General features: G+C 50.3%; 1 non-coding gene across 1 annotated transcript; it reads left to right on the forward strand.

Annotated features, from left to right (window-relative positions):
- The first annotated feature begins 20,543 nt into the window (after nucleotides 1-20,543).
- TRNAW-CCA (transfer RNA tryptophan (anticodon CCA)) lies at nucleotides 20,544-20,615 on the forward strand. Its single transcript has one exon. It is a non-coding gene; the product is annotated as a tRNA-Trp (tRNA).
- Nucleotides 20,616-26,211: the final 5,596 nt, after the last annotated feature.

Consider the following 26,211-nt stretch of genomic DNA (forward strand, 5'->3'; position numbering starts at 1 on the left):
TTCCTCAGGTGGACCAGGTGATCCTCCCAGGTGGAGCTAAAGACAGCGATATCGTCCAGATACGCCGCACAGAGGTCGTCCAACCCAGTGAGAACTCGATTCACCAGCCTTTGGAAGGTGCATTTTTCAAACCAAAGGGCATTACCACGAACTGATAATGCCCACCCGGGGTAGAAAATGCTGTTTTGGGCTTGGCCTCCTCAGCTAACCTGATTTGCCAATACCCAGCTGTCAGGTCAAACGTACTTAAGTAGTTGGCCGAGGCCAACCGGTCGATAAGTTCGTCTGCTCTTGGTATCGGGTGGGCGTCGGTCTTAGTGACCGCATTGAGACCTCTGTAGTCCACGCAAAACCTCATCTCTTTCTTACCGCCCTGGGTGTGAGGTTTCGGCACGAGCACTACGGGACTAGCCCAGGGGCTGTCCGAGGGTTCAATGACTCCCAGCTCCAACATTTTCTGCACCTCTGTCTTGATGCAGTCTCTGACATGATCAGGTTGCCGATAGATTTTACTCTTTACGGGCAGACTGTCCCCAGTGTCGACCTCGTGGGTACACCACTTGGTCTGACTGGGTGTCAGAGAGAACATATGTCGAAAGGATTGAAGAACCTGTTTACAATCCTCTTGTTGATGTCCAGAGAGGCTGCCACAAAAGACAACACCATCTACTGATCCATCGTCAGGGTTCTGAGAGAGCAGGTCTGGGAGAGGGTCACTCTCCTCCTCCTGTCCCTCATCTGTGGCCATGAGCAAGCCCATGCCCTCCCTGTCGACATATGCCTTGAGCCTGTTTACATGGAGCACCCTGTGGGGGCTCCGGGGAGTTCCCAGGTCTACCAAGTAGGTGACCTCTCCCTTTTGCTCAATGATCGTGTGGGGCCCAGACCATTTGTCTTTGAGTGCTGCTGGGGCCACTGGCTCCAGCACCCACACCTTCTGTCCAGTCTGGTACACAGTCAGGACAGCCTTTTGGTCGTGCCAAGCTTTCTGTAATTCTTGGCTCGCCTCCAGGTTTTTAGACGCCTTTTCCATGTACTCCGCCATCCGCGAGCGGAGACCGAGCACATAGTCCACAATGTTTGATGCCGGCTTTCTGAGAGGTCTCTCCCATCCTTCCTTTACCAAACAAAGGGGTCCCCTTACAGGATGTCCGAACAGAAGCTCGAAAGGGCTGTAGCCAACCCCCTTCTGCGGGACCTCTCTGTAGGCGAACAAGAGGCAGGGTATCAGGACATCCCATCTCCGCCGAAGCTTTTCAGGTAGTCCGTGAATCATCCCTTTTAGGGTCCTGTTGAATCTCTCAACAAGCCCATTGCATTGTGGGTGATAGGGTGTGGTGAACTTGTAGTTGACACCACATTCCTTCCACATAGCAGTCAGATATCCCGACATGAAGTTTGCACCTCTGTCTGAGACGACCTCCTTAGGGAAGCCCACTCTGGAGAACACTCCAAGTAGGGCCCGTGCCACCACAGGTGCCGTAGTGGTCCTAAGGGGAATAGCTTCAGGATACCTGGTGGCGTGGTCCACCACCACCAGTATGAACTTGTGCCCTGATGCTGTCTGGGGTTCCATTGGTCCGACAATGTCGATCCCCACTCGTTCAAAGGGTACCCCCACCACTGGTAGTGGTATGAGGGGGGCCTTTGTCGTGCCACCTGACTTACCACTGGCTTGGCAAGTGACACAGGAGCGGCAAAACTCCTTCGTATCTTCGGACATGTGGGGCCAGTGAAAGTGTGGAACAATTCTGTACCAAGTCTTATTCTGGCCTAAGTGACCTGCAAGGGGAATCTCGTGGGCCAAGGTGAGAAGGAAACCTCTCAGAGACAAGGGGATGACCAGCCTCCTGGTCGCACCAGGTTTGGGGTCTCTTGCCTCAGAGTACAGGAGTCCATCGTCCCAGTACACTCTGTGGGTACCTGTGGCGTTCCCTGCAGCCTCAGCAGCGGCCTGCTGTCTGAGGGGTTCAAGTGAGGGGCAGTCTAACTGTGCCTTCCCCAGGTCTTCCCTGGAGGGTCCCCCTGAGCCCAGAAACTCAACCTGACCAGGTTCAAGCTCTTGCGGCTCAGTTTCCCTCAGTTCTTTAAGGTCAGCCTCCTCGGAGACTTGATCCATGACCTGGGGCAAGGGGGAAGGCGAAGCCTTACCCTTACTGCTCCTTTTCTTGGAAGGTGTCTGGTCCGTTCTTCCAGGATCCAGCACCTGTTCAGTGGGGCATCTTTTGGCCTGTGACCTGGTCACAGCAAGGACATGTGCTGGCAAACCTAACATTTCCATGTGAGTCCTCTGCTCCACTTCTGACCATTGTGACGTTTCCAAATCATTGCCCAACAGACATTCTACGGGGAGGTCTGAACTAACCACAACCTTTTTCGGGCCACTTACCCCTCCCCAGGAGAAATCAACAACTGCCATACTGTGATTGGTAGTGACGTTGCTGGCATTGGTCACTAGGTAACTGGTACCTAGCATGATCTGTCCAGGGTCCACGAAGTTAGGCGTCACCATGGTGACACTGGCACACGTGTCCCTGTAGGCCTGAGCCACTCTTCCATTTATCAAAGGTGTCTGCCTGTATTTGCCCAAAGTATTGGGACTGGCATCAGGGGACATATCCATATCCCCTGTACAGACAAGGACGGCCTGAGTGAGCGTGCCGACTAAGTCGTCACTCCCCTCGGTTCCCAAGGTTAACCCAACTAATGCCTTGGGAGGCGCACTACCACTGCTGACTGTACTAGGGGGCGCAGGTGCCTTAGGGGCTGCAGTGGTAGGAGTTTGCCCTCCTTTCTTGGTGCACTCACTAAACCAGTGAGTCTTACTTTTACAGTATTGGCACCACCTTTTTGACTGGCCTTCTTGAGTCTTCTTCTTCTGTGAAGCCTGACCCCCACCCTCTTTGGTTTGTTGGGGACCTGTCGAAGACTTCTGGTCATTTTGTTCGTTCTTGTTACCCTTTTGGTCTGCTTTCTTCTGACCACCCTGGTTCTGATTCTGGTTCTGCTTGACCCTTGTTCTGACCCATCTGTCCGCCTTCTTTCCCAATTCTTGGGGAGAGGTCAGATCCGAGTCGACAAGGTGCTGATGCAACAATTGGTTCTGACAGTTATTTAAAATCTGTTCTCGCATGATAAGATTGTACAATCCTGTGTAATCAGTAACCTTGCTACCCAGCAACCAGCCTTCCAAAGCCTTAGTGGCACAATCGACAAAGTCAGCCCAATCCTGAGACTGAATTTTCTGGGTGTCCCGGAACAGCACCCGGTACTGTTCCGTGGTTAAGCCGAACCCATCAATCAGTGTGTTCTTCAGGACTTGGTAGTTGTTAGCATCCTCAGCTCTTGTAGTGAGGAGCTTGTCCCTTCCTTTACCTTCAAAGGAAAGCCACAGTATAGCTGCCCACTGACTTGGGGGGACGCACTGGACAGTGCAGGCCCTCTCCAAGGCAGTTATCCACTTGTGGATGTCGTCCCCTTGTTTAAAGGGGGGCACTATTTTACTCAGGTGTCTAGTGTCTATACCCCTGTCTTTCTCTCTATTGAGAATGCTGCCACCAGCGGGATCTAACCCACTTAATTTCTGCTCTCGGGCCAAGGCAAGTCTTTCTTTGGCGAGGGCAAGTTCTTCCCGCTCGATCCTCAGATTGACCTCCCGCATCTTCGCTTCATGCTCCCTCCTCTGAGGGGAAGTCATTCCTCTCTGAGAAGATGCCTGAGAGACATGTGTATGAACCGATCTGCCAGAGCCTCTGGAGAGAGACCTAGCTCGTCCGTTCCCAAGGTTAAGCCTGCTTGAGCGTGGGCCCGGGGCTCCCCCAGCTCCATTCTCATGCCTGCTTAAGTTGGTCCTTGTAAGCCTGCCGACTACCACTGGACCTTTGTCTGCCTCGTCTCCCGACAACTCGTCCTCGTCCTCTGTGCGGAGGTCGAGGTCTGGGTCACCGAGGGTTCCCTCTAAGGGCGGCATGTTCCCATCTGCACTGGGGGGACCTGTGTTAGAGGACCTCCTAGCATCGTACGCCTCTAAGAGACCTATCAGAATTGCGATGGTAGGGTTAGAACCCTGGTTTAGCTTCCTGGAGGCACACAGTTGTCGCATCTCCTTGAAGCTAAGATTGCATATCGTGACACGACCTGTGGAGGGTCACTGACCACTAAGGGAGTCTGCGAGGACTCTCCGTGGATCGACATGCTTTTCTAGTGAGGTGTAAGTGTTGCACCTACCTACACTATGGGTTTACCTACTGATCCCTTGCTAAGAGTTGTAGTCAGGGTGTGCTAAGCCCTGTTACACTACAACAGCCGGTTCAGCAGAACTCGGAGTATTCTAAGTTAAGTTATATGTACCTGGGTACTTATGTGATCTTTCACTGCGATATTCTTAGGATACGTGTGTGGTAAAACAACAGCAAGCTCAAATCCCAACCGCTGCTCACCAATGTGAGAAGTTGGCCTGATATGTAGTGCTCACTATTCTAGTGATCACTGTGTATCATTCCAAACGACCCTTATTGATGATTGGTTGTAAGTCAATGTAGGAGAGTAGGGTCTGCTATCCTATGGTCACCCCAAATTTTTGCTTTTTGCTTCACTGGTTTTTGACATATTGAGGCTGTGGGCCTGCCAATCAGACCCCCAGCCTGCTGTTCTCTCTACTAAATTAAAACTATGCACCCTAGGTGCATAACCAATTGGAAGTGGATCACCCTGTCAGCCCCTGTACCAGTGTACACTAGGTACCCAGGGCATTGGTGTACCCAAGGCCTGCCAGGGGCTGCAGCATGTATTATGCCACCCCAGGCTTGGCCTAACAATCTGACACAACTGGCTGATCACTCAGCTGGGGTAAGTTGGTGTAATCACCTCTTACTTAGGTGTAGTATACCTATACCTAACCTTAAATGGGACACCTGGTAACCTATGAGTCACTCCTATGGCAGGCCTTAACAATCCTGAAGGCAGAGTGCTTGGTTCCATGTGAGATGGTGCTCTGGCATGAGCTGAGCCTGTCTGCAGTGGTCGGAACAACTTCCTTCTACTGTTTCCAGATATCGTCATACCATATACTCTTAAGTGCATTATGAACCTCGCGGTTAAATGCTATCTTTGGTTTGGCTTTATCAAAACATGTCGAGTAAGGTGTCATACGAATTGGAATACTAACCCCTCGCCAATTCTGGCGACGGGGTTAGCATTCCACCCTTCTAGAGGGACACGACATGTACAGTACCTGAAACCCGGGTAAAATCAGACATAGCCTCAGCTCCACAAAATGGATGCTGCCACCACAGACACAAGTCTGCCCTCCTGCTGCTGGGAGTCCTTCCAGCTTGGGAGGTGTGGACAAAGGGTTTCCTGCCAGGGGAGGTGCATGCACCACCCCAGACAGGATTTTGTGTATTGGTCAGGTAGGGCTTGAAAGAAACCAGACATGCCTGTGGCTCACAAGGAGCCTCGGTGCATATGCCAGTTCAAACCGGTCCTGGGGCACACCAGTCCCGGGCCTGGGGCGAGCTGGACAAAGGATTGGGGGTGTAACCACCCCCCTTCCTGGTCCCACCCATAGGGAGGGACCTAGCAGGTAGTCCGGCCCCTAGAATCCGCTTAAAGGTAGGAGCTGTGTCCTAAGACTTCAGACATCCTGGAATCAACTTGAAACTAAGAAGAAGACGGGAACTTCGACATTCTGCTGCACAGAAGACTGAAGAAAATCTCCCCTGTGGTCAGGGAGTGACCACCTTGCTAACGCAAGCACCATCCAGCGAATCACCGTCTGCTTTGCCGCCGCCTCCCGCCGGAGCCCGAGCCCAGAGACTGACAAGACCTGGACCTCCAGACCTCTCACCGCCCGATCCACAGTCCCTGAAAAGAGGAGACCCGTGGAGGCACCGAGACACGTGGAGCCAGCCATCTTGGAACGACTACGACAAGCTGACCAGTGCAACAACCGAGGCTCCCTCCAAGTTGTGCTTTGGGTCCTGAGAAGCCCAACCCTCGAGCAGCATCTGCACCAAAGGTGAGCCCTCCAGCATCTCCACGATCTGCGTGGGGCCCTTCTGCATTTTGCCACTCGACGCGCCTAACCGGTTGCTGGCCCGCTGGCTAGTGGCCATCTTGGCGACGAAATCTACGACAAACACCGCTGGTCTGGTTGCTCCAGACTGGCCCTTGCTCCCCTCCAAAGGAGCAATCCCTCTGACCTGGCTGGTCAGAACCAACAGCTGATTTCCGAATCCTCCTGCAATTGCTTTTGCCAAGGCTTGTTTGCTTCGATCAAGTCGCCGACACCGCCGACAGCGAGAGCCTGCGTGGGACAGCTCGTGAGCCGACTCCTGGACGTCGTCGACCTTCAGGGACCACGTGGCTGCGGAGACAAGCTACCCCTCATCACCTGTTTGCACCCGACATCGCCTGGTACCCACCTGGTGCCACGCTGGTCACTGGCTAGTGACTGTGAACACTGTCCCCTCTGCTTACAGGTCTGCAACATCTCCGATCCACTCTTGGATCCACTGCATCTCTTCCCGACCGACCGCCTGCAGCATCTTTGTCCCAGGCTCAACGGAACAGATAGAAGAAACCCGACGCACTTTGAGGCCTATGCACCCGCTTCCTGTGGGTGAGGTAAAGCTGGTACTCCGGTGCCCATGTGTAGTAATACATCTCTAGTGCCTGTGTTCCAAATCTTAAGTTCCTAGGTCATCCGGAAGATTCCTTTTGCAGTAACTTTGTACTTTTTACGCACCCATTGAAACCTATGGGAGCCCGCGTGTGACTATTTGCTCTGCACACGCCACCCGTGGACCTCCTGGTCACTAACTGACGTTAGCTCCTTGTAGGCCCAGCGATTCTAGAGGCCCTAGGCCTTTTCCCTTTTCTGTTCGTGGTACTTATACCACTATTTTAGTATATGGTTCGAGTGGCCACCAGGGCCTATCCATATAAAGTGCAACTTCTGTGTATTCTGTGATAATCTTGTTTGACGATTTGTGCTCCTGTGCTCATAAAGAGACTAGGGGTTACTTTGATAAATAAATACATATATATTTTGAATATATATCTGTGTGGTGTCCTTTCATTGGTATAAAAGGGGGTTACTATTGGTAAAACAGCTTGCTTAACACGCTTCACGAGTTTAGCCTCAAAGACTGCTTAGCCTACGCTACCACTAGGGCAGCTAGTCCGAAAAGGTTGACTTACAACCACACCATAAGGGTTGCTTGGCATGGTACAAGGTGGTCACTAGAACTAGTGAACAGCATATACCAGGCCAACTTCTCACATTGGTGAGCAGCGGTTGGATTTGAGCTTGCTGTGTTTTACCATTGTAATCTCTTGGTTACCAATTGAAAGATCACATAGGTACCTGTAGGTACATATAAAACAAGATTAGATATACTTAAGTTCTACTGAACTTAGTTGTTGTAGAGCAAAGGGAGTAGCACACCCTGACTACAACTACTAGATAGGTTTAGTAGGTAAACCCAAGTGTAGGTAGATTGCAACACATCCACCCACACTTAAGAGCAATGGCTGGGGCAGAGGGGTCCACTGTACCCATCTCTGTTGAGAGTGACCCCCCGAGGGCACCATCCATCTATGCTACCCTTAATCAGAATGAGCTCAGGCATTTGGCAACTCTTAGAGGCCTTAAACAGCCCAAGAACCCAAACTCTGCTGAGCTCAGAGAGCTCTTACAGAATGATGAGAATCAGAGAGCACTCAAGAAAGCTTCCCAGTTAGCCCCCTTAGGGACAGGAACAGGAGGCCCCCCTTCTAAAGATGCCACTGAAGTACCCCTTCCCAATAGTCACCCCTTAGATGGGATGCCTACCACAGAGGATGAGAGTGAAAAGGATACTGACAGTAGTGAGGATGAAGGGAGAACTAGCCCAGTGCCAAGTATTATACTTGGCCCAGCTAAACCAAGGCTATTGGGGACTGACAGTGGGTTCAACCCACTGGATCTCCCCAGTGGACTTAACACAGGGCTTGGAAGGCAAAGGAATCGCTCAGGTGACTCCAATGCTTCCCATGGCTCTAGAGGCTCTCAAGGTCACTCCAGGAGAAGGATGACCACCCCTCAGAGGAGGGAACATGAGGCCAAGATGCAAGAGGCCCAGCTGAGGATCAGGAAGCAGGAGCTAGAAGTAGCCCTGATGGAAGAGAAACTTAGCAAGGCTAGACAGCATAAAGAGAGTGGGTCTATACCCACTGGTGGCAGCATTGTCCCTAAGGACAAAGATAGGGTTTTCGACAATAGAAACCTGTCTAAGGTTGTGCCCCCCTACAAAAGTGGGGATGACATCCACAAGTGGATAACTGCTCTTGAGAGAGCCTGCAAAGTACAGCAGGTTCCTGAAGATCAGTGGGCAGCAATCCTCTGGCTCTCCTTTGAAGGAAGAGGCAGAGACAGACTCCTCACTGTTAGAGAAGAGGATGTCAGAAACTACAGAGTCCTGAAGAGTGTTCTAGTTGATGGGTTAGGCTTAACCACTGAGCAGTACAGGTTAATGTTCAGAGACACCCAAAAGACACAGACTCAGGACTGGTCTGAATACATTGAATGTGCCACTAAGGCTTTGGAGGGTTGGTTGCTGGGAAGTAAGGTATCTGATTTTACAGGATTGTATAATTTGATGATGAGAGAACAGATTTTAAATAACTGTCAAAACCAGCAACTGCATCAACACTTGGTTGACTCTGATCTGACCTCTCCCCAAGAATTGGGAAAGAAGGCAGACAAATGGGTCAGAACCAGGGTTAAGCAAAAGAACCAGAACCAGGGCCAAGGGGGTGATCAGAAGAAAACAGACCAAAAGGGTGGAGATCAGAAACCTAAAGACCAGAAGTCTTCAACAGGGCCCCAAACTACTGCTAAGGAGGGTGGGTCCCAACAGTCCAAGAAGAAGAAAGAAGGTCAGAAGAAACCCTGGTGCAATCATTGTAAAAATACAACTCACTGGACTAGTGATTGCAAAAAGGGTGGAGCCCCCAACACTGTTGCCCCTAAGGCACCTGCTCCCAGTACTACTGTTAGCAGTGTTGGTCCCCAGACAAAGGGTGTAGTGGGAATCACTATGGGAACTGAAGGAGATTCTGACTTAGACAGAACCCTTACACAGGCAGTCTTGATCTGTGATGGGGACATTGATTTGTCCCTGACTGTGAGCCCCAGTAACCTGGGCAAGTACAGACAGACTCCTTTAATTAATGACAAAGTGGCTCAAGCCTACAGGGACACATGTGCCAGTGTCACTATGGTGACACCAGGCTTTGTGGACCCTGGACAGTACATACCAGGTGAGAACTACCTGGTGACCAATGCCAGCAATGCCACTACTTCACATAGTGTGGCAGTTGTTAACTTCTCATGGGGAGGGGTAACTGGCCTCAAAAGGGTTGTGGTTAGTGCAGACCTCCCAGTAGAATGTTTGTTGGGCAATGACCTAGAGAGTTCTCTATGGTCAGAAGTGGAGTACAGGACTCATGCAGAGATGTTAGGTATATCATCACATGTCCTTGCTGTGACCAGGTCACAGGCCAAAAAGTGCCTCACTGAACCACAGGTCTTGGATCCTGGAACAATGGACCAAGCACCTACCAAGAAGAAGAACAGGAGGGTCAAGGCTGTGCCTTCCCCCCTGCCTCAGAGTGATGATCAGCCTTCCCAGGAAGCTGATCTAGAGGACCCTGAAGGAACTGTCCCTGAAGAGCTTGAACCTGACCAGGTTGAGTTTCTGGGGACAGGGGGACCTTCAAGGGCTGACTTGAGGCAGGCTCAGTTATCCTGTCCCTCTCTTGAACCCCTCAGACAGCTGGCTGCTGCTGAGGCTGCTGGGAATGCTCAAGGTACCCATAAAGTGTATTGGGATGAAGGGCTCCTTTATTCAGAGGCTAGAGACCCCAAGCCTGGTGCAACCAGGAGGTTGGTTATACCTCTGCAATTTAGGGGCTTCCTTCTTACCTTGGCCCATGATATTCCTTTAGCAGGACACTTAGGCCAGAACAAGACTTGGGACAGGCTTGTCCCTCACTTTCACTGGCCCCATATGAATGAAGATACAAAGGAGTTTTGTCGCTCCTGTGTTACCTGCCAAGCCAGTGGCAAATCAGGTGGCACAACAAAGGCCCCCCTGATACCACTACCTGTGGTGGGGGTTCCCTTTGAAAGAGTGGGAATAGACATAGTGGGTCCCATGGATCCTCCCACTGCATCTGGGCACAGATTTATACTGGTGGTAGTGGATCATGCCACCAGGTATCCAGAGGCAATTCCCCTTAGGACCACTACAGCTCCTGTTGTGGCCAGGGCCCTGCTGGGAGTATTCTCCAGAGTGGGGTTTCCTAAGGAGGTAGTATCTGACAGAGGTACCAACTTTATGTCAGGATACTTGACAGCTATGTGGAAGGAATGTGGTGTCAACTACAAGTTCACCACCCCTTATCACCCACAATGCAATGGGCTTGTTGAGAGATTCAACAAGACCCTAAAGGGTATGATCAAAGGATTACCTGAAAAGCTCAGGCGAAGATGGGATATCCTTCTACCCTGCCTTCTGTTTGCTTACAGAGAGGTCCCACAAAAAGGAGTTGGCTACAGCCCCTTTGAATTGTTGTTTGGGCACCCTGTGAGAGGCCCACTGTGTTTGGTGAAGGAAGGATGGGAGTTACCTCTCAAAAAGCCTAAGCTAGACATAGTGGACTATGTACTTGGTCTCCGCTCCAGGATGGCTGAGTATATGGAGAAGGCATCTAAAAACCTTGAGGCAAGCCAGGCCTTACAGAAAGCTTGGCATGACCAAAAGGCTGTCTTGGTTGAGTATCAGCCAGGACAGAAGGTATGGGTGTTGGAGCCAGTGGCCCCAGCAGCACTCCAAGACAAATGGTCTGGACCCCATACAATCCTGGAAAAGAAGGGAGAGGTCACCTACTTGGTCGACCTAGGAACTCCCAGGAGTCCCCACAGGGTACTCCATGTTAACAGGCTTAAAGCATATGTTGACAGGGCAGACATGGGCTTGCTCATGGCTACAGATGAGGGACAGGAGGAAGAGAGTGACCCTCTCCCAGACCTGTTGTCTCAGAACCCTGAAGATGGCTCAGTTGAAGGAGTGACCCTTGGAGGCAACCTCACTGCCCATCAGCAGACTGAATGTAGACAGGTTCTACAATCATTTTCACATATGTTTTCCTTGATACCTAGTCAAACTGACTGGTGTACCCATGTTGTGGACACTGGTGACAGTCTGCCTGTAAAGAACAAACTTTACAGACAACCTGACCACGTCAGGGACTGTATAAAGGCTGAGGTACATAAAATGCTGGAATTAGGTGTCATTGAACCCTCAGAGAGCCCCTGGGCTAGCCCAGTGGTTCTGGTCCCCAAACCTCACACCAAAGATGGCAAGAGAGAGATGAGGTTCTGTGTGGATTACAGAGGACTCAATGCTGTCACCAGGACAGATGCACACCCTATTCCAAGGGCAGATGAGCTCATAGACAAACTAGCTTCTGCAAAGTTTTTGAGCACATTTGACTTAACAGCTGGCTATTGGCAAATCAGATTAGCTGAGGAGTCTAAGGCCAAAACAGCCTTCTCAACCCCAGGTGGGCATTATCAGTTTGTGGTGATGCCCTTTGGTCTGAAGAATGCACCTGCCACCTTCCAAAGGCTGGTGAACCAAGTCCTTACTGGGTTGGATGACTTTTGCGCAGCATATCTTGATGACATTGCTGTCTTTAGTTCCACCTGGGAGGATCACCTGATCCACCTGAAGAAGGCTCTTGAGGCTCTGCAAAGGGCAGGCCTCACTATCAAGGCTACTAAGTGCCAGATAGGGCAGAGTAAGGTTGTGTATTTGGGCCACCTTGTAGGTGGGGGCCAAGTTCAACCACTGGAGAGTAAGATACAGTCCATCAAGGATTGGTCCCCTCCAACCACCCAGACTCAAGTTCGAGCTTTCTTGGGCTTGACTGGGTATTACAGGAAGTTTGTTAAGAACTATGGGTCCATTGTGACTCCTCTTAATGATCTGACATCCAAGAAGATGCCCAAAAAGGTTCAGTGGACAGTAAGCTGTCAAAAGGCATTTGATGACCTGAAGGAGGCCATGTGCTCTGCACCTATCCTGAAAAGTCCTGACTACTCCAAAGAGTTTATTGTCCAAACAGATGCTTCTGAGTTGGGTGTGGGAGCTGTGCTGTCACAACTTAATGTAGATGGTCAAGACCAACCCATTGCTTTTATTAGCAGAAGGTTGACCCCCAGAGAGAAGAATTGGTCAGCTATTGAGAGGGAGGCCTTTGCTGTGGTGTGGGCCCTGAAGAAGCTGAGGCCATACTTGTTTGGCACTCACTTCAAGATTCAGACCGACCATAAGCCCCTCTTGTGGCTAAATCAGATGAAGGGTGAAAACCCCAAACTGCTTAGGTGGTCCATTTCCCTACAGGGGATGGACTTTACAGTGGAGCACCGGCCAGGTACTGACCATGGGAATGCAGATGGTCTCTCCAGGTACTTCCACTTAGGACATGAAGACGAGACTGGTCAAGGCTAGTTTAATGTCCCAGCGTTTGGGGGGGGGTTGTGTAGGAGAGTAGGGTCTGCTATCCTATGGTCACCCCAAATTTTTGCTTTTTGCTTCACTGGTTTTTGACATATTGAGGCTGTGGGCCTGCCAATCAGACCCCCAGCCTGCTGTTCTCTCTACTAAATTAAAACTATGCACCCTAGGTGCATAACCAATTGGAAGTGGATCACCCTGTCAGCCCCTGTACCAGTGTACACTAGGTACCCAGGGCATTGGTGTACCCAAGGCCTGCCAGGGGCTGCAGCATGTATTATGCCACCCCAGGCTTGGCCTAACAATCTGACACAACTGGCTGATCACTCAGCTGGGGTAAGTTGGTGTAATCACCTCTTACTTAGGTGTAGTATACCTATACCTAACCTTAAATGGGACACCTGGTAACCTATGAGTCACTCCTATGGCAGGCCTTAACAATCCTGAAGGCAGAGTGCTTGGTTCCATGTGAGATGGTGCTCTGGCATGAGCTGAGCCTGTCTGCAGTGGTCGGAACAACTTCCTTCTACTGTTTCCAGATATCGTCATACCATATACTCTTAAGTGCATTATGAACCTCGCGGTTAAATGCTATCTTTGGTTTGGCTTTATCAAAACATGTCGAGTAAGGTGTCATACGAATTGGAATACTAACCCCTCGCCAATTCTGGCGACGGGGTTAGCATTCCACCCTTCTAGAGGGACACGACATGTACAGTACCTGAAACCCGGGTAAAATCAGACATAGCCTCAGCTCCACAAAATGGATGCTGCCACCACAGACACAAGTCTGCCCTCCTGCTGCTGGGAGTCCTTCCAGCTTGGGAGGTGTGGACAAAGGGTTTCCTGCCAGGGGAGGTGCATGCACCACCCCAGACAGGATTTTGTGTATTGGTCAGGTAGGGCTTGAAAGAAACCAGACATGCCTGTGGCTCACAAGGAGCCTCGGTGCATATGCCAGTTCAAACCGGTCCTGGGGCACACCAGTCCCGGGCCTGGGGCGAGCTGGACAAAGGATTGGGGGTGTAACCACCCCCCTTCCTGGTCCCACCCATAGGGAGGGACCTAGCAGGTAGTCCGGCCCCTAGAATCCGCTTAAAGGTAGGAGCTGTGTCCTAAGACTTCAGACATCCTGGAATCAACTTGAAACTAAGAAGAAGACGGGAACTTCGACATTCTGCTGCACAGAAGACTGAAGAAAATCTCCCCTGTGGTCAGGGAGTGACCACCTTGCTAACGCAAGCACCATCCAGCGAATCACCGTCTGCTTTGCCGCCGCCTCCCGCCGGAGCCCGAGCCCAGAGACTGACAAGACCTGGACCTCCAGACCTCTCACCGCCCGATCCACAGTCCCTGAAAAGAGGAGACCCGTGGAGGCACCGAGACACGTGGAGCCAGCCATCTTGGAACGACTACGACAAGCTGACCAGTGCAACAACCGAGGCTCCCTCCAAGTTGTGCTTTGGGTCCTGAGAAGCCCAACCCTCGAGCAGCATCTGCACCAAAGGTGAGCCCTCCAGCATCTCCACGATCTGCGTGGGGCCCTTCTGCATTTTGCCACTCGACGCGCCTAACCGGTTGCTGGCCCGCTGGCTAGTGGCCATCTTGGCGACGAAATCTACGACAAACACCGCTGGTCTGGTTGCTCCAGACTGGCCCTTGCTCCCCTCCAAAGGAGCAATCCCTCTGACCTGGCTGGTCAGAACCAACAGCTGATTTCCGAATCCTCCTGCAATTGCTTTTGCCAAGGCTTGTTTGCTTCGATCAAGTCGCCGACACCGCCGACAGCGAGAGCCTGCGTGGGACAGCTCGTGAGCCGACTCCTGGACGTCGTCGACCTTCAGGGACCACGTGGCTGCGGAGACAAGCTACCCCTCATCACCTGTTTGCACCCGACATCGCCTGGTACCCACCTGGTGCCACGCTGGTCACTGGCTAGTGACTGTGAACACTGTCCCCTCTGCTTACAGGTCTGCAACATCTCCGATCCACTCTTGGATCCACTGCATCTCTTCCCGACCGACCGCCTGCAGCATCTTTGTCCCAGGCTCAACGGAACAGATAGAAGAAACCCGACGCACTTTGAGGCCTATGCACCCGCTTCCTGTGGGTGAGGTAAAGCTGGTACTCCGGTGCCCATGTGTAGTAATACATCTCTAGTGCCTGTGTTCCAAATCTTAAGTTCCTAGGTCATCCGGAAGATTCCTTTTGCAGTAACTTTGTACTTTTTACGCACCCATTGAAACCTATGGGAGCCCGCGTGTGACTATTTGCTCTGCACACGCCACCCGTGGACCTCCTGGTCACTAACTGACGTTAGCTCCTTGTAGGCCCAGCGATTCTAGAGGCCCTAGGCCTTTTCCCTTTTCTGTTCGTGGTACTTATACCACTATTTTAGTATATGGTTCGAGTGGCCACCAGGGCCTATCCATATAAAGTGCAACTTCTGTGTATTCTGTGATAATCTTGTTTGACGATTTGTGCTCCTGTGCTCATAAAGAGACTAGGGGTTACTTTGATAAATAAATACATATATATTTTGAATATATATCTGTGTGGTGTCCTTTCATTGGTATAAAAGGGGGTTACTATTGGTAAAACAGCTTGCTTAACACGCTTCACGAGTTTAGCCTCAAAGACTGCTTAGCCTACGCTACCACTAGGGCAGCTAGTCCGAAAAGGTTGACTTACAACCACACCATAAGGGTTGCTTGGCATGGTACAAGGTGGTCACTAGAACTAGTGAACAGCATATACCAGGCCAACTTCTCACAGTCAACCTTTTAGACCAGCTATCCTAGTAGCGTGGATACGAGCAGTCTTTAGGCTAAACTCTAGAGGGCGTGTTAAGCCAGCTGTTTACCATCACATATACCCCTTGAACACCAAGTGAAAGGACACCACACAAGTTGTTATGAAAATAAAAGGATATTTATTTATAACAAGACTACCCTGGCTCTTTATGAGTCAGGGAGCTAAGCACACTACAAAACTCTTAGGAAAATACTTCAGTTGCACAATTTACACAAATGCCCGAGGGGCACGAGAAACCATCTACACTAACAGTGAAATGCGAATGGTTTGAGTCTGGAGGTCCTGATTCCGGAGTGATCCGATCAGTGGGACTAAACGAAGAAGGAACTGGACACTTGTAGAGCGAACCTGCGATGGAGCACCGAGATGCTCGAGTTACCTAGCCCGGAGGCTGCGGCTGCGTGAAGTTCGGCAAGATGTCGGGAGTCCTCGTGTAGTCTCAGGAGCCTGAAAGAAGCAGTTGCTGGCAGGCGACCAGTGACGATGTTCAGAGCGATCCACGCCTGGATCGGTGATGAAGGAAACCTGAAAGCAGAGGGGACTCAGTTCTCAACCGCTAGCCAGCGATCGTGTGGGTACCAGGAGGGTACCGGCTGAAGTCACCTCGACCAGGTGAGTGGGTGACGTCGGACTCGGCTGTTCCTCGGGCCAGGAGGCGCGGCGGCGACCAGGATGGAGGGCGAGCTGTCCCACGAAGGTGTCTGCTGTCGATGATGCTGGGCCCAGGCAGGGGCAGCGGATCTTGGCAGTGGCAACCCAAGCGGGGGAGTCAAGATGGCGTCGGGAGTGGACCAGGAGGGTCCGTGGTACTCCTCTGTTGAAGGGGAGCAAGAGCCAGTCTGGAGCAACCAGACTAGTGATGAAACAATCGTGGTGCGTCGTGAAGAGGGCCACAAGCCGGTCGGCAAGTGGTCGAACAACGCGGTGAACAACAAGGAGCGGAAGGGCCCCCACGCAGATCTCGGGGATGCTGGGGAGGCAGACTTCGATGCTGGAGCTGCTCAGGGTTAGGGCTTCTCAAACCCTAGGTGCACTCACTCGAGGGTCCCTCGGTGGGCGTGCTAGATAAGCGTCGTGCAGGTCCTGAAGATGGCCGGTCCCGCGGGTCTCGTCACACCTACGTCTCTCAGCTGGGCTGATGAGGTAGGTAAAAGGTCAGAGATGGCAGGGTACTCGGGTCTCGTCGAGCTGGGCAGTCTTGATCCGTAGGAGAGACTTACAGCAAACCGCAAGCGCTTAGGTGGTGCCTGCTGGTGCAGGGTGGCTACTCCTTAGCCACAAGGGAGAGTCTTCAGAAATAGTCAAGAGTTCCTTTCGTGGAAAGTGGTTCGTGATTCGGAGTTATCCGATTATCTGATTATCCAATTTGGGAAGGGGACTCGCTCCTACCTTTATTCTAAGAAAAGGGGCTGGCCCATGACTAGGTTCTACCTATGGGTGGAGCCAGGAGGGGGGTGGTTACACCCCTAACCTTTGTCCGGCTTCGCGCCAGCTCAGGGGCTGGTGTGCCCCCGAAACTGGTTTGAGCCGGGCTATGCACAGTGAGCACCGGGGTGCCACTTGCAATCACCTTCCTTTCAGCCCTGCCTACCTGGGATACACAAACCCTGTCTGGGACGGTGCTAACACCGCCCTCGACAGGAAACCCTTTGTCCAAGCTCCCCTTGCTGGAAGGTCCCCCAGCAGCAGGAGGTCAGACTTGTGTCTGGTGGCAGCATCCATTTTGTGATGCTGAGGCTTGAGTCAACTTTAACCGGGGTTCAAGGTTACTTCCATGTCGTGTCCCTCTAAAAGGGGGGAATGCTAACCCCGTCACCAGGACTGGCGAGGGGTTCGTATTCCCATTCGTATGACACCTTACTCGACATGTATAGGTGAGGTGAGGCCAAAGTTAGCAATTGCATTAAAAGTAGTTGGCCCGCGTCACCATGGAACGGCTATTAGGACTTGGTTCCGCAAGCCGTCGACGGGCTCAGCTCGCGCCAGAGCACCGTCCCACATGATCCCCTGCACTCTGCCTTCAGGATTGATAAGGCCTGCTATAGGAGTGACTGATAGGAATCCATGTGTCCATTTTAGGGTTTAGGTGTAGGAATACTACACCTACAGCAACGGGTGATTACACCACGTGGCCCCAGCTGTCGTGCAGCCAGTTGTGTCAGATTTGGGCGGCCATTCCAGGGGTGGCATAATACATGCTTCAGCCCCTGGTAGGCCCTGGGTACACCGATGCCCTGGATACCTGTGGTATGCTGAGACAGGGACTGACAAGGCGGCCCAGTTCCAATTAGTGGATGCACCTAACGTACAGGTGTGTTAAGTTCGAGAGAGAACAGCTAGGCTGTGGGTCTGATTGGCAGGCCCACAGCCGGAGAAAGTCGTAAACCAATGAAGCAAAAGCAAAAAATCTGGGTGATCATAGGATTGCAGACCCTACTCTCCTACAGCCCCCTCTCTGCCCTTCCCATTATCCGCTCCTCATTCATCTGCTCCTTTAAATTCAGGCATTTCCTTGTGCAAAACTCCAACACAGGCCGGGATTACCCAGCAGCTGGGAAATGAAAGCAGACACTGTAGAAAAGTCCTTCTTTTAACGTTAGCTGCACAGGTCATCCGGCCTGGCCCTTTATCAAAGGTGGACGCGTCTGTCGCTTAGTATATATCCCAGAATGCATTAAAATTTAACACGGAATAATAATTACCAATAGGACTTCAGGTTTGTTAAATACTTTTTTCAAAATTAGTATTTTTTTGCCTTTTTACCCTCAACTTCATATATGTTAGTATTCCTCTCCTAGCACACTTACAAACAGTTTGCTCTTTTCTTATTATAAAGTTTCCGTCTTCCTTCTATCATAATGGGATTCCCTTTCACTGCTCCTATAAAACAGAACACCGCCTACAACTGTAGCAATCACCACAAACGGGATCTAAGGTTCAAAGCAACATAGCAGTGTTTGTGGGATACTTCTTACCTATGGGTCACCAGACATCAATCATTCGGTGCTCTCAAACAGATAACAATCTCAAAGTCAGGCTGTGTGGGTTTTATTTGCTGCCACAGCCTCCTATAAAAGAACAATTGGAAGATTTCCCACCATGCCAGACTTCTTGGCGCTGGGAAGAAATGAAGACCGGAGCGCTCATTCCTACGTCATGGCACAGAGTTCGCTCTGTTGATAACAGTTACCAGTTGTTTAATAACTTAAAGCCCCCACGTTACATCAAAGGTCACACCAAAACAACGTCCAGCTTTCTCACTTCCTACAGGCGGACACTTTTAAGTGTGATGCCACAGTCGCGAAATTACAATATAAAAGAAAAAAGATTTTGTATACCAGCAAAATAGTAAAGATCTTTTAAATACTGTACATCTACAAATTGCATAAAAAGTTACCTTGTAAATGGAAAAGCTTTTTTTTTTTAACCACTTTATCAACATTCAAAAATATACATTACTTTACAATATTTACTGTCCGTTTCTGTTTTACAAAGAAATATATACTTCTTTTTCCTCACTCTGGTGTGTTTATTTCAGCATTTCACATTGTTGGCCTTATATTAGGGTTTATAGCCAATTGAACAATTGCTAAAAAGAAAGTTAAAATTAATTACTGCCAGACAATGTAAAAGAGTTTTGGGAGATGCTTTTGTGAGCTCTATCGGCGCTGATTTTACACATCACACACTCCACTACCTTATTGTCTCGCAACTTCTCTCTCTTTTCCCACTACATAACTCTCTATACATCACTACTCCCCTCTATCTATATCACTACCTCACTATCTCACTACTTCTCTCTCTAAAAAGATCACTACCTCACTCTCTCACTACCTCACTCTCTATATCACAACTTCACTCTCTCTCTAACTCACTACATCACTCACTCTCTATCTCTCTACCTCACTCTTTCTATTTCACTAACTAACTTTCACTGTCTCTTTCACTACCTCTCTCTATCTCACTACATCACAACACCACTCTGCTTACATCTCACTACATCCCTCTCCCTCACTACATCACTGTTTTACTACCTCACTCTCTCTCACTACATAACTCTCTCTACCTCACTACTCCACTCTATCTCACTATCTCACAACTTCTCTCTCTCAAAACATCACTACCTCACTCTCTAGCTCCCAATCTCACAACTTCACTCTCTCTCACTCACTACCTCAATCACTCTCTATCTCACTACCTCACTCTTTATATCTCACTAACTCACTTTCACTCTCTCTTTCACTACCTCTCTATCTCACTACATCACAACATCACTCTATGCTTATATATCACTACCTCACAACATCCCTCTCCCTCACTACCTCACTCTTTCACTACCTCACTCTCTCTATCTCACTACCTCACTCTCTATCTACCTCACTCTCTCTCACTACCTCACTCTCTATTTTAATACCTCACTCTCTTTCTCTATCTCACTACCTCACTCTCTCTCTGCTAATGCAATAGGTATCACATATGCAAAAAAAAAGCTAATGCCAATAGAAATGACAATGCCATTTATTTAGGGATACAAAAATGATAAAAAAATAATGAGCAATACCAATAGCTCTACCTATAATATTGCTGAGACCATTGCATTGTAAATGCTTGTTTTTTTTTGTGTCCTCATGTCGGCCATGGCGTTCTGCAAATATTGGACCATTTGCCCAAACCGTTTGGGGGATACATATAGCTTCCCAGCGGGACGTATCACCTCCAAAGTTGCCACGGTCTGGTATAATAATATATATATATATATTTTGGGTGGGCTCTCGGCTGATCTGCGTGACACTGTTTGATCTTGTGATGATGGAAGAAATGCTTCTTTTTCGCAGTCTACGTCACACTTGACCGGACCATCAGGCAGCAGCACCAGCAGAAAAGTAAGTTTAGGGGTAACAGGAAAGGCTCGGGGGTATACAACGCAGGAGCTTCAGTTAGCCTTCTAGCCCGAATGAATCGTCCTGGCCAGCCTGATTTATTCAGTAATTTGTACATTTCTATGGTAAAAACACTTGGCTGAGGGTCCCTAACAGAATAACGTAATTCATCCCAAGCCCTTATTTCCTGTTGGAAAAGCAACAAATTGAAATCTCAGTGGCAGTCCCTCAGTGACCTTCATGTTTACTTGTCCATCATTCTGCAACCGGGCTCCCAGGTGATCTCGTGGCGCAACGGTAGCGCGTCTGACTCCAGATTAGAAGGTTGCGTGTTCAAATCACGTCGGGATCACAACGAGAGTTTGTATTTTGCACTTGTCATGAAATGTAATAGCGTGTTTTAGATAATGTTCTTAATAAAAGTAGAAAAAAATATTAATAAATACCATTTTAATGAATAAATAAATGTAGATCAAGTTCATATGGATTGAAGTGGAACAAACCTTCTCCTCACAAATTGCTAAGGCACCTGGAAGTCACGAATAATTTGCATTGTTTTTATACGTTTCGACAAATATATATATATATATATATATATATCTTTAAACAAAGATTCCTCAGTTCGGTGATGCACTCGAAACCAGATCCTTAAAGGCAGACAAGCATTCCTGACCTCGGACCTTTTCTCTTTGCCTAACGCGTTTCGGAGTAATGAACTCCTTGATCACAGGCATACAGGTATCGGAGCAGTTCTGTCGAAAAAGGCATTCTCACCAGCATGTATTTTTATAGCATCCTTAATTGAAAACAGGTGAGTCCAGTAAGTACTGCATGCTGGGAAACGTAGTGTATAGTACAAAACTCTTTTTTTTATTTTAGTGATTTTTGCCATGCCTTTTACAAATTATTTCTTTAGTAAGTCCTGCACACACATACCAAATTCGTAAATTGTCTCGGCCCTCCAGTGGGCCTCCGAGATCAGAAGTGCCATTTAATTATGCCATCCGGTTTCCACTAGGAGATTCTTAGACAGTCTATGTCTCCGTGGCCCCCTTCTCATCAGCTTGTGGAGTGGTGCAACTCCGCGGCTGGAATGCCGCAAGTATATTTTTAAACAAAGATTCCTCAGTTCGGTGATGCACTCGAAACCAGATCCTTAAAGGCAGACAAGCATTCCTGACCTCGGACCTTTTCTCTTTGCCTAACGCGTTTCGGAGTAATGAACTCCTTGATCACAGGCATACAGGTATCGGAGCAGTTCTGTCGAAAAAGGCATTCTCACCAGCATGTATTTTTATAGCATCCTTAATTGAAAACAGGTGAGTCCAGTAAGTACTGCATGCTGGGAAACGTAGTGTATAGTACAAAACTCTTTTTTTTATTTTAGTGATTTTTGCCATGCCTTTTACAAATTATTTCTTTAGTAAGTCCTGCACACACATACCAAATTCGTAAATTGTCTCGGCCCTCCAGTGGGCCTCCGAGATCAGAAGTGCCATTTAATTATGCCATCCGGTTTCCACTAGGAGATTCTTAGACAGTCTATGTCTCCGTGGCCCCCTTCTCATCAGCTTGTGGGGTGGTGCAACTCCGCGGCTGGAATGCCGCAAGTATATTTTTAAACAAAGATTCCTCAGTTCGGTGATGCACTCGAAACCAGATCCTTAAAGGCAGACAAGCATTCCTGACCTCGGACCTTTTCTCTTTGCCTAACGCGTTTCGGAGTAATGAACTCCTTGATCACAGGCATACAGGTATCGGAGCAGTTCTGTCGAAAAAGGCATTCTCACCAGCATGTATTTTTATAGCATCCTTAATTGAAAACAGGTGAGTCCAGTAAGTACTGCATGCTGGGAAACGTAGTGTATAGTACAAAACTCTTTTTTTTATTTTAGTGATTTTTGCCATGCCTTTTACAAATTATTTCTTTAGTAAGTCCTGCACACACATACTGTAGGACTTGGCCCTTTTTCCCTCAGTTGTTTTCATTTTTCGTGTTGCTACAGATTCAGGGAGCCATGTTAGCTACCCCTGAAACTTCTGTCTGAGGGCCTGGAGCACAAAATGGTGGCCACCTGTGACATCACCAGCATCCACTGGAACCTACCAGCACCTTCCAGAACATTCCAGGAGATTCCAGAACTCTGTGACAGTTGGAGACCGTTTAGAATGTTGGGAGGATAAGAGAGGCAGTTGGCAGTTGGAGCTGGCAGTTGGCACCTGACTGGTGAAGAGAGAGGAGCACAACAGTGAAGGAGGAAGGAGTGAAGCAGCAGGGGTGGAAACTTGTGCCTGGAGTGGGGTCCATAAACCCACCCTTGATACTTGTCCCTACTGATGGATCCCAGCCTATAGCCCTGTGTGGGAAGAAGACAGAAGAAACTTATCCTAAGGACCTGGACAGCAGGAACAGGCCTTAGAACCAAGAAAACAGCAAGATTCTGACCTGAGAACTGGTTTCCCTGGAGTCCGGCGTCGAGTAGCCTGAAGACCTGGAGCCCGAGGTGGAGAAGCGGCGCTGACTGAAGTAGCAGACGTCGTACCCGGAGCCGCCTGAGGTCGTAAGAGGGCGCCGACGGAGGTCGTGAGGAATACCAGAGGTCGAGGAGGAAGTGAACCGAGGTCGAGCGAGCGGCGTCATCGGAGGAGTGAAGTCCGCCCTCCGGAGTCGTCGGAGACCGAGGTAGAGGAGCACCGGAGGTCGGGAGTGAGGATCGCACTCCGGAGTCGCCCGGAGCCTGTGAGGAGGAGCACCGGAGGTCGGGGGTGAGGATCGCACCCCGGAGTCGCCGGAAGTCGACATCGAGGCCAGGCCGGCTGACGTCATCGGAGCCGAGAGCGCCATCGGACCGGAGCCGCCCGAAGTTGACATCGTGAGGAGACTGCCCGACGCCGTCGAATCGGAGGTCGAGATCGAACCGAGGCCACCGACATCGGACCGGAACCGCCTACCGGCGTCGTCAAAGAACTGACATTGTGCCGAGGCCGCCGAGACCGAACCGGAACCGCCTCACGGCGTCGACACGACTCCAGCGGCGTCGGAACATCAGAAAAAGGGCAGTAAGTGGAGTAGAGGGCGCCTAAGGCCCTGTGGAGACCTGAGAGACTGCTCTAAGGGGCTAGGGAGGTGCTGACACCAACCTGACTGTGCAAGGGGTGAACTGGGACTAACCTAGAGAGGTTGTGTGGAGAGAGAAAGCCAGGGCACTGGTATTCCCCCCTTTGATCTACCTCAGCTTAGGCCTCAGCCTTGTCCCAGCCAGGGAGTAGCCCCCCACAAGCCTTCCACAACCCTACAAGCTGTGCCTGGGCCAAATCAGCCCTTAAGAATTGAAGTGTCATCTGATCACATGAGTGTTGCTGTATACTTTTAATTATTTATTGGGGGTACTGTATTTATTGAATTTTTACCTATTTATTGCTGCACTATATTTATAGGTCCACAGGACTTGATGGTGTACAATATTTATTGGTACAGTATTTATTGCCTCAAAGTATTTAATTGTCTGTATATATTGCACTTGTATTTATGCCCTGTTATTTATGATCACCCCTATTTATTTCATCAAACAGCCAATATTTATTTGACCTGCACTAATTGAAACTTGTATATTGTGATTGACCTATTTATTTTTTCCAAACAGCAACTAAGAGAAAAAGATAAAGAAAGAATATTTTCATAATTTTTACGGTGTAGAGTCGTTTTTGGAACGGATGCACGCATGGTTATTGTATGGGTATATTGTATGCTTAGCACGGCGCCTGTTTCCTGACCACTCGAGCCAAGCTACCACAGTGTGTCCGGAAGACCACCACCACCCTTTCTAGTGTGGGAGTGGTTTTCCAACATAAATTGGTGTTCAGCGGTGGGATAGAGCTGTGCCTACATATACTCAACAATAACTGTGGGTAGTCCATAGGCCTACACCGGGAGTTTTCTCACAGCGGCCTTCCTAATTGTGGGTTTTTGTTTTTTCCAAATTTACTCTGGTGGTGGGAGGAGGTATTACTAAAGGTACCACCCTGCATTGTTACTGCACAAAACCTGTCCTCTAACCTGAGTGGGCGAGATGTACCAACCTGAGGTGGGGAACCTGTCAGCAGGGCCCAGGACACTTTCTAGGAAGGGCAGCAGTGCCTCTAGCGGTGGCTTGTCTAAAGTGAAGTTAACAGACCGGAGGGAGGAAAGACAGCTCACATGGGACTTAGCAAGGCTGGAGAAAGAGATGGAGGAGAAAAGGATGGCTCATGAGACGGAGAAACAGAGGATGGCTCATGAGATAAGACTGAAAGAGATGAAGCTGCGTGCCCTCCAGATGAGTGTGTCCAGCGAGGACACTGGTGGCAGCATACCAGAAGCTCCACAGGAGCTAGAAGGTTATTTACCCCAGGATGACATCACCAGGGTGTCTGAGGAGGCATTGGGGTGTGAACCTGAAGGGGGTAGTGCAGGGATCTCCCAACCCAGCGAGGTGGGAGAAGGGGCAGATAGCCCAGCTAGGTCCCAGGGAGAGAGGGTTGTAGGGCCTCACGACCTATCTGTAGGAAGGCGTGAGACGGGGAGGTGTCCCGAGGTGCCCCAACCGAAGTCTCAGGGCCTGGAGAGTTCCGCAAGGGAGCCCCAGGTTGGGAGCCTAGGCTGTCCCGAAGTGCCATCCAGTGCAGGGGAGCCCCTAGTGTCAGGAGGACCCAGGGCGACTGTAACCAGCGCGCCTGAGGTTCTGGGGTTGGCTCAGTTTCAGGGTTTAGGTCCTGGGCTGGGATGCCAGGCTCAGGGGTTGCCTGACCTGGCGGGTGGGGCCTCGGTTAACCGGGTCCCCCCGAAATTGACTTCCAGGGGTACTTTTCCCGTTAGGAGGGTGCTGAAATGTGGAAGGGGGTGCAGAGGGAGGAAGGTCTCGCCTCGGGCACCGACTCAGCCTAAGGGTTTAGACCCTAGGTTGAAGGATCAGTTGAGGGGTCAAGGCCCTAGACTGAGGAGGAAGTGTTGGTCTGAGGGTGCCTCGCAGGGTAGGATGAGGAACCCCAGAAGGAGAGTTAGGGGGAGGAGAGCCTCGCCCCGGAAGGCTGGTCAGCCTAAGGGTGTGAACCCCAGGAAGAAGGACCAGAGGCAGTTTAGGACTGCAAGGAGGAGGACCGGAGTGGTCAACGGGCACTACAGGCCTGGGGCTACTGCCCCCCACTCCGCGAGATCACCCGGGCCAGAGACATCTGGATGGCCCAGGGGCCGGTCCTGGCCACAACTAGCTAGGGAGCCCCCGTGGGGTGGTTTTGTTGGTCCAGGGAGGTTTGTTAGGGAGCCATTGGGTTCCAGAGCGGAGGAGAACTTGCGGGTGCTCCTGCCGTTGCGGGCCTGCGTCCACCTTTTCTCGCCCCAAGCAGGGAAGACCATCAAGGCATTGATCGGTCTACCCTGGCTTTTGGCTGGAAGGGGGTTATGTAGGACTTGGCCCTTTTTCCCTCAGTTGTTTTCATTTTTCGTGTTGCTACAGATTCAGGGAGCCATGTTAGCTACCCCTGAAACTTCTGTCTGAGGGCCTGGAGCACAAAATGGTGGCCACCTGTGACATCACCAGCATCCACTGGAACCTACCAGCACCTTCCAGAACATTCCAGGTGATTCCAGAACTCTGTGACAGTTGGAGACCGTTTAGAATGTTGGGAGGATAAGAGAGGCAGTTGGCAGTTGGAGCTGGCAGTTGGCACCTGACTGGTGAAGAGAGAGGAGCACAACAGTGAAGGAGGAAGGAGTGAAGCAGCAGGGGTGGAAACTTGTGCCTGGAGTGGGGTCCATAAACCCACCCTTGATACTTGTCCCTACTGATGGATCCCAGCCTATAGCCCTGTGTGGGAAGAAGACAGAAGAAACTTATCCTAAGGACCTGGACAGCAGGAACAGGCCTTAGAACCAAGAAAACAGCAAGATTCTGACCTGAGAACTGGTTTCC

Source organism: Triturus cristatus, chromosome 12, assembly GCF_964204655.1.
Source record: "Triturus cristatus chromosome 12, aTriCri1.1, whole genome shotgun sequence".
Classification (NCBI taxonomy): Eukaryota; Metazoa; Chordata; class Amphibia; order Caudata; family Salamandridae; genus Triturus; species Triturus cristatus.